The sequence below is a fragment of the Haliotis cracherodii genome, unplaced genomic scaffold (genome assembly GCF_022045235.1).
Source record: "Haliotis cracherodii isolate W230 unplaced genomic scaffold, xgHalCrac1.p SCAF_8, whole genome shotgun sequence".
NCBI lineage: Eukaryota > Metazoa > Mollusca > Gastropoda > Lepetellida > Haliotidae > Haliotis > Haliotis cracherodii.
The window spans coordinates 34411837-34422563 of NW_027266341.1; the positions used below are offsets into that span (position 1 = coordinate 34411837).

At 42.2% G+C, this 10727-nt stretch overlaps 1 protein-coding gene across 1 annotated transcript in view; it reads right to left on the reverse strand.

Annotated features, from left to right (window-relative positions):
• The window catches only part of LOC139450008 (uncharacterized), a 32360-nt gene extending 29270 nt beyond the window's left edge, over positions 1-3090 (reverse strand). The window contains exon 1 of the mRNA XM_071231620.1: positions 2716-3090. The gene's annotated coding sequence lies outside the window, so the exon portion shown is untranslated. The remainder of the gene's footprint in view (positions 1-2715) is intronic.
• Positions 3091-10727: the final 7637 nt, after the last annotated feature.

Here is a 10727-nt window from a genome sequence, read left to right on the forward strand (position 1 = left end):
TCGTTATAAGCATATATACAGCATAACTACAGCAAATAGTCGGGACTAAAAAAGTAAGTTCGTTATATCCGCCAGTTCGTCATAAGCGTGTTCGTTATAACCTTAGTTTACTGTATATCAAAAATAGAATAAAGTATCCACACAACGCCATATGTATCAAAACGCAGCATAGAATATCGAAGCACAACGTACATGAATTAGCAACATATCAGATCCCGTGAAGATCAGGGTTAGAATTGGTCTTCAGCATCCCATGCTTGTAAGAGGCGACTAATGGGATCGGATGGTCAGGCTAGCTGACATGGTTGTTGTCATCGTATCCCTATTGCTTAGAGCGATGCTCATAATGTCAATCACTAGATTATCTAGTCTACATGAGAGAGCGCAAAGAGAGCTTGTTGTGCATCACCTCCCGCGACTTCCCGTGACGTCTGATTCAATTATTCTTGAATTTGAAATATTCTTGAATTTATAATTATGTATTAATAAAATTAATATTATGTATTGACCATAATTCTGGCAATATAATGTTTTATGGACATGCTGACCTCGGTCAATATCAGTTTCTTGGGTCCATAAAACATGATGCTGCCGTCATGAATGATCAATAATCGATAATTATCATACAGTGGTTACTGTTATCGATGCATAAACCACGCCGATAAACTTGGTATCACGATCCGATAAATGAGGTCATCTAACAGGAACAACTGTCGGGCTCCATATATAGATGCAAAGCCTTCTTTCTCAATAAAGGGGCGGTCGTGTAGCCTAGTGGTTAAAGCATTTGCTCCTCACGCCGAAGACCCGGGTTCGATTCCCGACATGGGTACAATGTGTGAAGCCCATTTCTGTCCCCCGCCGTGATATTACTGGAATATTGCTGAAGGCGGTGTGTGTGTCAATTCCCAGCGAATGTCTCTGAATTTCGAATAATTCGATTTATCTTTTACTTTAATAATTATATGAGGAAACGCATAATCCATAGTGAAACAGACCAACTGCGGCGCAATTAACAAGCAACATGCCTTTGTGATGAAAGGCTTGATAATCTAAAGATAGGGAAATAGATCAAAACGAAGACCCGGGTTCGATTCCCGACATAGGTACAATAAAAACCCATTCTCTTGTCCGCCATGATATTGCTGGAATATTGCTAAACGCGGCGTAAAACCACACTCACTCACTTTGTTAATAAACTATTGACTAGATCCCTATATGCTTGGATAGGGACCTCCATCTGTGCCTCCATGTTTCTGAAGACAAATGATATATTTGGTAGATCACTCCAATATTGTAGTCAAACATAGGTTCTAAAGCTTCTTCCATGAGTAAAATTACGTCTGCAACAATGATTATTGTAAGAATGACATTATATAATATTTGGTTGGTTTGTTGTTTAACGACGCACTCAGCAATATACCATCTATATGACGGCGGTCTGTAAATGATCGAGTCTGGACCAAACAATCCAGTGATTAATATCATGAGCATCGATCCACGCAATTGGGATCAATGACATGCATCAACCAAGTCAGCGAGCCAGACCACCCGATCCCGTTAGTCGCCTTTTACGACAAGCATAGTCGCCTTTTGCAGCAAGCATGGGTTGCTGAAGACCTATTCTACCCCGGAGTCTTCACGGGTCCATTATGTAATAAAGAGACTATTTCACTCGTGTGCTTCCGTAGTTGCCTACGGTAAATATCAAATGATTCGATTAAAAAAAAATATACCACAATTTGTATTCCTAATACAGTATACTACGTTTATAACGATCACGCTTATGACGAACTGACGGATATAACGAACTGGTTTTGGTCCCGTCCAATATGCTTTTAACGAACTACGGTTATAACAAACTAAACTTTATGGTCATTTTGAGTTCGTTATAACTGTATTTTACTGTATATGATATTCACAATACCGAAACACAAATAGTCTCTATTTCTGAAGAAACCATTACCATAGAAAAACTTGTAAAGGCAAAAGTACCCTAACTCTTCAATATCGATAGAAACAAGTAATTATTACATGTGTTTAATGCACATTGATCTTAAGAAAAAGACAGCGAAATACTACAAACGTCTCGCGCACCGGTTACAACGGTTATTTGTTCAGACAAAGTCAAGTAGATCAGGAGTGTTAGGTGCAAATATGAACCGCAAACATTTATTTGCATTCATATAATCTATACATAGCCACATAATCCGTAAATCATCATAAGTGGATAAATAAAAACGACAGAACCTTATTCACAATCATAAAAAGAGTCCAGTTTACGATACCAAATATATATATAATCAGCATTGGTTTCTGAATCACTATCAAAATCCAGGTGTTTCCGAAAAGATGGGCGTATCCTGTCCCTACAGCGGCACTCGTCACAAACACATTAAATACAACTGAAGTTAATTCTACGACTGAAAAACAACAACAATACCATAAGCTACAAGTCAAAATATGGGTGTGTCCATCAGTATATTTGAGAATACATGTCCATTTTCAACAAATAATTTTAAACTTTAACGTTATTTCCGCAATGACTGTGTTTGTGGATTAGCAACATACCACATTCAGCAATATTTATCCCCCAATCACTGGTATTATTTGACCACCAAGACTTTTGATGTTCAATGTAAAAGTTCACGATAAACATAATGATCTTTATGTAGAAGTTTGCATAATGGAAACAATAGTCAAAATTTACGGTACCTTTTCTGGTTTGTTGCTTCCGATAGCAACTGTTTCCCGACCCGTCGATACTTCTTCCCTCCTCAAGAATAACACAAAACGATTAGCTGTTAACAAAGCAAATGTCACTCGTATCAGTCAACATGCTCTGGCTATCCTCTTTTGAAGCAAGAAATGTTAGCCCTTAATTTTGTTATTGAAACAAGTTATCGAAGTCGTTGTTTCTCCTTAAGACCTAATCACAAAGCCAATGTTGTTTTCTCGATTTGTCATCTAAACAGGGCTTTAAATGGCCTCATAACGATCATCAACTGTCTCTTCATTCACTGACACTTTCCACTCGTCTGACAGTAGCTATCACATTGACTAACAGTTCATAAATGAAGCATTTCACTGCATAACAGGATGCTAGACAATCCAAAAGGAGCTTCCGTCACGCTTGGCTGTCAGCTTAGTCTCATGCCCTATGAAACATCACTGTGCGAGGGCACTGGTATACAGTGCTGGTATCGATTGCCAGACTCGGGACTGGCTGCTGTTGGATAGATGCAACTCTGTACATTATATATTACGTACAGGCCTATGACGATAGGACCTGCACAATGGTAAGCTTCTGAAACCCACAGGAAAGTGTGTTCCAAACTAGGATGGCACCATTGTTTGAGCTTAAAAGGGCTTTCGAAGCCACATCCACAGGATAAAAGCAAGCGTTATGCAAAGAAGATACCTTATTGATATACGTAAGATTCCGATCACTGCCTTAGTTTCAAATCACCTGATACAGCATATTCCTGATAAGTGCTGTGGACCAATATAATGTATGCTCTTGTACCTGAAGCATTAGGTACTGGGCCACATAAATAAAGAAAAAGCGCCCAAACTCTTTCCATGGCCTTGAGCAATCTTTGCTAAAAGCAGAGTCCGTTGTATCATTCCGGCCATGTCATGAACATATGCTTATGAATCACTATCAAATAGTGATGATGCAAGGACATGGCTTAAAGGTGAACGTATCCTGACCCACCACTGGCACTCGTCACAAACACATGCACAGGCAAGTAAAATGTTCATCTGAACACTTGAACATAGGGCACATGCTTGAAGTATTCTTTCATGAGGTTGAGGAAGTTAAGCAGCTAACAAAGAATATGTTATTTATTTTACCTTTTCTTTCATTTCAAATAAAATCATTCAACAATTTCCAAGATAGTGTAGTCAGTTTTAATTTCATGGTGTATCTTAGGTTCGAGAGATATATGGTTCCGATTGATTTTATGAAACAGAGATAAACTTGGTAACATAATGCAACACACAAGACTACTAGTGAGTGAAAACTATGAAACGAACGAATAACTGAAAATGACTAAGAAAAAAACCAAGTTATTCTGTATGTGAGGACATTTTAAATTACATATTGATATTCTTGATATATGCAAATATCCGATTTGTCCAAGTATAAACTTAACGTGATACAATGTAACCACTGTAACGTGATGTCGTAAATATTGCTCCAAATGTATTGACCACGGAAACGATGCAAGTCATGTTATGTTCATATGAATACGTTTCTGTTTTACCGAACATAGATTACACTCCGAAAAATGGCATCTGCTTTATACATATTACACTAAACACGGTGATGTTAAATGCTATGATCATGGTCGGACCTCAGTGTGTCTGGCTGCCTGTACTAGTCCGGACTGATGCCGATTTATAGTGCTAGCTCACTGAGATACCATGTCGCAGTTTAAGATGAATACCCCAGTATACTGACTCTGAGCCGACCAGTCCTTGTTTTAGCCCATAATGCCGAGCGCCAGACAGGGTACCAACAAGTACCATCTTTTAACGTCTTTTGGTATGACGCGGCCGCGGGGATCGAACCCCGGACCTTCCGCTCTCCGGGCGGACGCTCTACCACTAGACCACGGAGGCGGTCTAAAAAAATTGTAATGGGGACGCATAACAAATGATCACCTGTGAACTGACAGCACAACATTCATAGGAATAGTAAATACAATAGGAAAAATCAAAATTTCAGTATCTGTCGTGGTCACCACGATCATTGATGACAGCCTGACAGCGGGCGTCGAGGAATGTTTTGCCACTGTTGCTGTAGTGCCACGACCAGGTCTTGGAGTATCTACAGTAGTGGATTCCGTTGGAACACACGGCGAATACTCAGATCCTCAATCTGGGACAATCTCACATATGCTCAATCGGGACGCTCCCACAGATGCTCAATCGGGACACTCCCACAGATGCTCAAACGGGACACTCCCACAGATGCTCATTTGGGACCCTCCCACAGATGCTCAATCGGGACACTCCCACAGATGCTAAATCGGGACGCTCCCACAGAAACTAAATCGGGATACTCCCACAGATGCTCAAATCTGCTGATCGAGCAGGCCATGGTAACATCTATATGTTGTTTTTTGCTGTTGGAAGGCCTGCCAGGCACGTGCAATATGAGGTCGGGTATTTTCTTTTCCTACCGATGGCGTTAATGAACGTGACGTTACTAGATCTCGACAGCGGACCCCATTCAGTGCACCTGGCACATGCACATGAGTCGTCCGCACGCGATGATGGATGCCTGCTCACATTCTGACGTCAGTTACATCGCAAAGAGCTTCTGGCAAAAAGTCCTGCCTCCCAAAAAGTCTGGTCAGAGATTCTGCGAACCCCAGGAATTTGGGTAGTCGTGGATGTTGCTCTTGTGGTTCATTCATGTAGATGTCGCACCCGCATAGAGCGATCTTGGGTGGTGGTAGTTACTCTAGGACGACCTGATCTTCGGCCGTCATTAACACTTCCGATGTTGTTGTACCGTGTCCTTGGGCTGGCGACGGTCTGTCTCGACTGGCAATCGGCCAATGGCGTATTACGATACGTTACATCAATCTTGGCATTTTTCGGGCTTCTATAGTGGCTCCATGTGCTGTCTTGTGGCCTTTTATACCCAACCAGCACAGGTATGTGTAGATGCAGAACTTCATGATGCACGTGCATTTCCAGGTGGTTGCGCTGTTACGATTCATTATCAATGCTGGTTTACAGTTATGTTGGTGTTTATTGGTTCTATTTTACCGTTAACGCTCGCTTAATGTCAAACTGGTATTATGCTTGCGTTAAAATCTTTAAAATGATTTTTTGGCAATTCGTTTAGTCACCTTTTCTTTCTTTTAAGTTGTATATATAGATCCTCGAATCCTTGTCTTTTAAATATTTACGCTCAATGGCGCCAAGCTTGTATTATCAAATAATCGCAGTTATGATTAAATTTAGTGCTTAAAGATTGCAAGATTTTGCACAATTATTATCTAATCACTGCACCAAACAATGAATCAGGCCTACACCTGAAGATCCGGGGTAGAATAGGTCCTCAGCAACCCATGCTTGCTGTAAAAGGCGACTAACGGGATCGGTTGGTAAGGCTCGCTGACTTGGTTGATGCATGTCATCGTATCCCAATTGCGTGGATCGATGCTCATGTTGTCAATCACTGGATTGTATTGTCCAGACTCGATTATTTACAGACCGCCGTCTTATAGCTGGAATATTGTGTGGCGTTAAACAACAAACCAACCAAACCAAACCAAATCAAAGCCTATGAATGAAATCACAATATATTTTATCACGTGAATAACATTTGCCATTGGAACTAAAAATTCCTCAAACCCTACCATACGTAACTATTCACTCAAAAACGTCAACGCAGAGAATAACCAGTTTCAATTATTCGCCGAAACATATTCTATTTGACGTAAAAGGAAGCTAGCTGTTGAAATATGAATGGATCGCCAAAAATCAGTGACACCGTGTGTGCGTGAAATGGGTAATATAATAATCTACAGTGAGTGAGTGAGTGAGTTGGGTTTAACGCCGCTTTTAACATGATTATTCCAGTTATATCGCGGCGTGTTAGCTTTAATGTGGGAGGAAAGCCCGAAGTGATGCAGGTCTCAGACGTTTACCACTTCGGTGAAACCCACGAGCACAGGTATGGTGCTGATAAACCTAGAAACATAATCGGGGTGAACCGGGATTCGAACCTACAATCATAGGTTTCTGGCGTGTCCAGGGGCAATTCCACAGCGAATCGCGGCGCCTTAGACGACTGGGCCACCCGTGCCCCCTAATAATCTACAGACTGAACTGAGACATCAAGTATGTGTTTAACAAAAAACCCCAAAAAAACCAAATTAACAAACCCTAAAACGTTGTTTGTTTTAATTGAGTGAATGAGTAAGGTCTTACGCCGCTTCAGCAATATTCCAGCAATATAACGGCGGGGGACACCACGAAATGTGCTTCACACATAATATTATCCATGTGGGGAATCGAACCCGGGTATTCGGCGTGACGAGCGAACGCTTTAACCACGAGGCTATCCCAACGACCCTTCGTTTTGATTGACCTCCTAATCAGTATCATTGCTATATGACTGAAATAATGCCGATGCGACATTAAATTTTAACTCACTCACCTAATCAGGAATGTACGTTTTATACATGGTGGCTTTCCACTTGTATCCTTAAAATGTCGAATTCTCGAAAAGTAAGGTTTGCAAATGTTTCAAGTCGTCAATGATTGTCTGTAAGTTAAAACGATATGAACAGATACAAATAACCTAAGCGGCAAAAGAAAGTATAGGTTGACGATTTGTAATATTCCTAAAAAACAGCGATAACCAGTGGAAAGTGGGTATTGGGAATATGGCTGCCCAGGAACAGGTACCAAAAAGCACCTCACCCGAACGCGCCACCTTTGTCGGCGCTCGTGTGGTGACCAAAAAATGGTGAAACAGGTTTCCCGCATATGGCATAAACTGCACGTGCTTGTTAGCTGTATAAATGCGTTCTTCTTCAGGGTATAACCACACGTGATGAAAGCACACAAAAGAAATGTCACGACTGTCACAGGAGAGAGAGAGAGAGAGAGAGAGAGAGAGAGAGAGAGAGAGAGAGAGAGAGAGAGAGAGACGTCGGTATGGCCGAAATGGGGCAACACAGGTCCAAATTGCCAGAAGGTTTGACCCCGAGTGACAACACCACTGGAAGATGGTCAGATACGGCTCATTCACCTGCGAAACAGATTCGTATACGTAACGGCGACGGCGACGGCAGCAACAGCGTTGGGTCACCCCATTAGCCAACGTACAGTACTACGACGACTTCGTGCTGATGGAATCCGAGCGTATCGTCCTTTCCGAGGAATGGTACTGTTTGCTCAAAATCGACGCTGGCAAGTGAGAAATTGGCGTCGAGTGCTGTTTACTGATGAAAGTCGGTTTAACTTGTTTCGAAATGACGGCAGAGAACGAGTTTATCGACGCAGAGGGGAACGTTTGGCTCCGGCGTGTATTCGAGAGGTTCATCCATTCGGCGGGTGAGTTGTCATGGTGTGGGGCGGTATTTGTGGAAATCAGAAGAGTGATTTATCCAGGGAAACCTGAACGCTGTGGAGTAAAGAGACCAAGTGTTGCAGCCAGTTGTGCTTCCGTTTTTACAAAACCACCAGCAGGGGACATTGTTTCAACACGACAATGCCAGGCCCCATACTGCAAGACAGACTTCGAACTTTCTAAACTAGCAGAACGTTGACGTTTTGCCCTGTCCTGTCCACTCACCCGATATGAATCCTATTAAACATCTGTGGGACCATCTTGAAAGACAGATTAGAGCACGCCATCAGCCTCCCGTCAACAGACAAGAATTGCAGCAGGCCCTGAGAGACGAGTGGCAACGGATTCCAGTCCACGTCATCAGAAGACTGACATCATCGATGAGGCGGCGTATCACAGCATGCATTGAGGCAGCTGGAGATCATACACGCTATTGAAGGCAACTGTGTCGACAATGAACTTGTAGTGTGTCTGACAATTTGAAAATGAGATTTCTTACCCCACCATTGTTTACCTTGAGCTTACATTACCTGTGATTGCACAATTTCATTCAAACTGTGATTGATCAATCATTTGTTACCCCGCCATAGATGATATTGTAATTCACAACAAAACCTCTTCTTGTTATTTTTTTATCGATCATGGAACTCGACCTATACTTTCTTTTGCCGCCCAGTTTACTATTGTGTTGTTAAGTGATCTACGTAACTGACAGCATGACTTGAGTTTCCTGTGATTGGACTTTGCCATGGTTGAAAGGATCTCGTGTAACAGTTTACACAATTTGTTTACCCGTCGACAATTAATTTTGCGTGTTGTTGACAGTTCCCACACTCGAGTGTAAATATTAGGAAAGTGTCAGTAAACATGGAAACCGTTTTGCGGAAACATGTTTACAAATTCCTCTTAACAGTTGTTAGTTTAGACAAGATATTTTATAGATCTTCGTCCCGTCGTCACTCTTGCTTGACAACGGTACAAGGAGATAAACCGAGACGTCGCAATCATAACAGGACATAGAAGTTGTCATACATAGTATTTACTGTTTCTTTATCAACCTCTGAAAATGCCATTCAAGCAGTTGATAGTCTGCTTTGTATAAAAACCTTTTATGGATGTAGGTTAGGAACAATATAGGTACTAGAGGAATCAATTACTGAAACTAATATAGATAAGTATCTACATGTTTAGCTTTTTGCATAACACTCAACGCTCAACAAATCGTTTCGAGTATGGGTGTAGTAGGTTGTGTCACGTGCGTGCAAGGCAGCACTCATCCGTACCCCATCACATTGGCGCTGTAGAAATATGTTGATGTTGGTACTATGACCAGTTGGAATATAACTTTGACGTGATAATTGAGGCCATAAAATGAGGTGAGGTGAATTGAGGTTCAAAGTCGCTTCCAATATTATTGCACTTACAAAGCGACGTGCATGTGTGTGTGTATGTGTGGGTGTGAGTGTGTGTGTGTGTGTGAGTGAGTGAGTGTGTGTGTGTGTGTGTGTGTGTGTGTGTGTGTGTGTGTGTGTGTGTGTGTGTGTGTGTGTGTGTGTGTGCTTGCTTGTGTTCTGCTTGTACGGAATAATGCCGATTTTATAGTGCTAGCCCACTGAGACGTCATGCCGACCAGGCCTTGTTTAGTCCCTTAATGCCGACCGCGTCATACCAAAAGACGTTAAAAGATGGTACTTGTTGTTACCCTGTCTGGCGCTCGGCATAAAGGGGCTAAAACAAGGACTGGTCGGCTCGGAGTCAGTATACTGTGTCTGAGTGGGGTATTCCTGTTAAACTGCGGCATGGTATCTCAGTGAGCTAGCACTATAAATCGGCATCAGTCCGGACTAGTACAAAGCACACACACACACACACACACACACACACACACACACACACACACACACACACACACACACACACACACACACACACACGTGCATGCACGTCGCTATATAAGTGTTATAATCTTGGACGCGACGTTAAACCCAATTTCACCTCACCTCACCTCACCTTAATGCCGAGCGCCAGGCAGGGTAACAACAAGTACGTTTACAGTCTATTGCCCTAGAGCACGGATGGAGTCATAAAAACATGAGGGTCAAGGACATGATAATGCAGTCAACGACATAGAGATACGACCCATGCCCTGTTCCTGACGATGGTCCTGGCTCGAGGCTATCATGGTCTTGGTTCTAGGCTATAATAGTCCTGGTTCGAGGCTATAATGGTCTTGGTTTTAGGTTATAATGGTCTTGGTTTTAGGCTAAAATAGTCTTGGTGCTAGGCTATAATGGTCTTGGTTCTAGGCTATAATGGTCCTGACTGAAGGCTATGATGGTCTCGGTTCGAGGCTTTTATGGTCTTGGTTCTAGGCTATAATGGTCTTGATTTGAGGCTATAATAGTCTTGGTTTTAGGCTATAATGGTCTGGGTTCTAGGCTATAATGGTCCTGGTTCGAGGCTATAATGGTCCTGGTTCGAGGCTATAATGATCTTGGTTCTAGGCTTGGGTGGTACTTGTTCAAGGCTTGGATGGCCTTGGTTCTAGGCTATAATGGTCTTGGTGCTAGGCTATAATGGTCCTGGCTCCAGGCTATAATGGTCTTGGTTCTAGGCTATAATG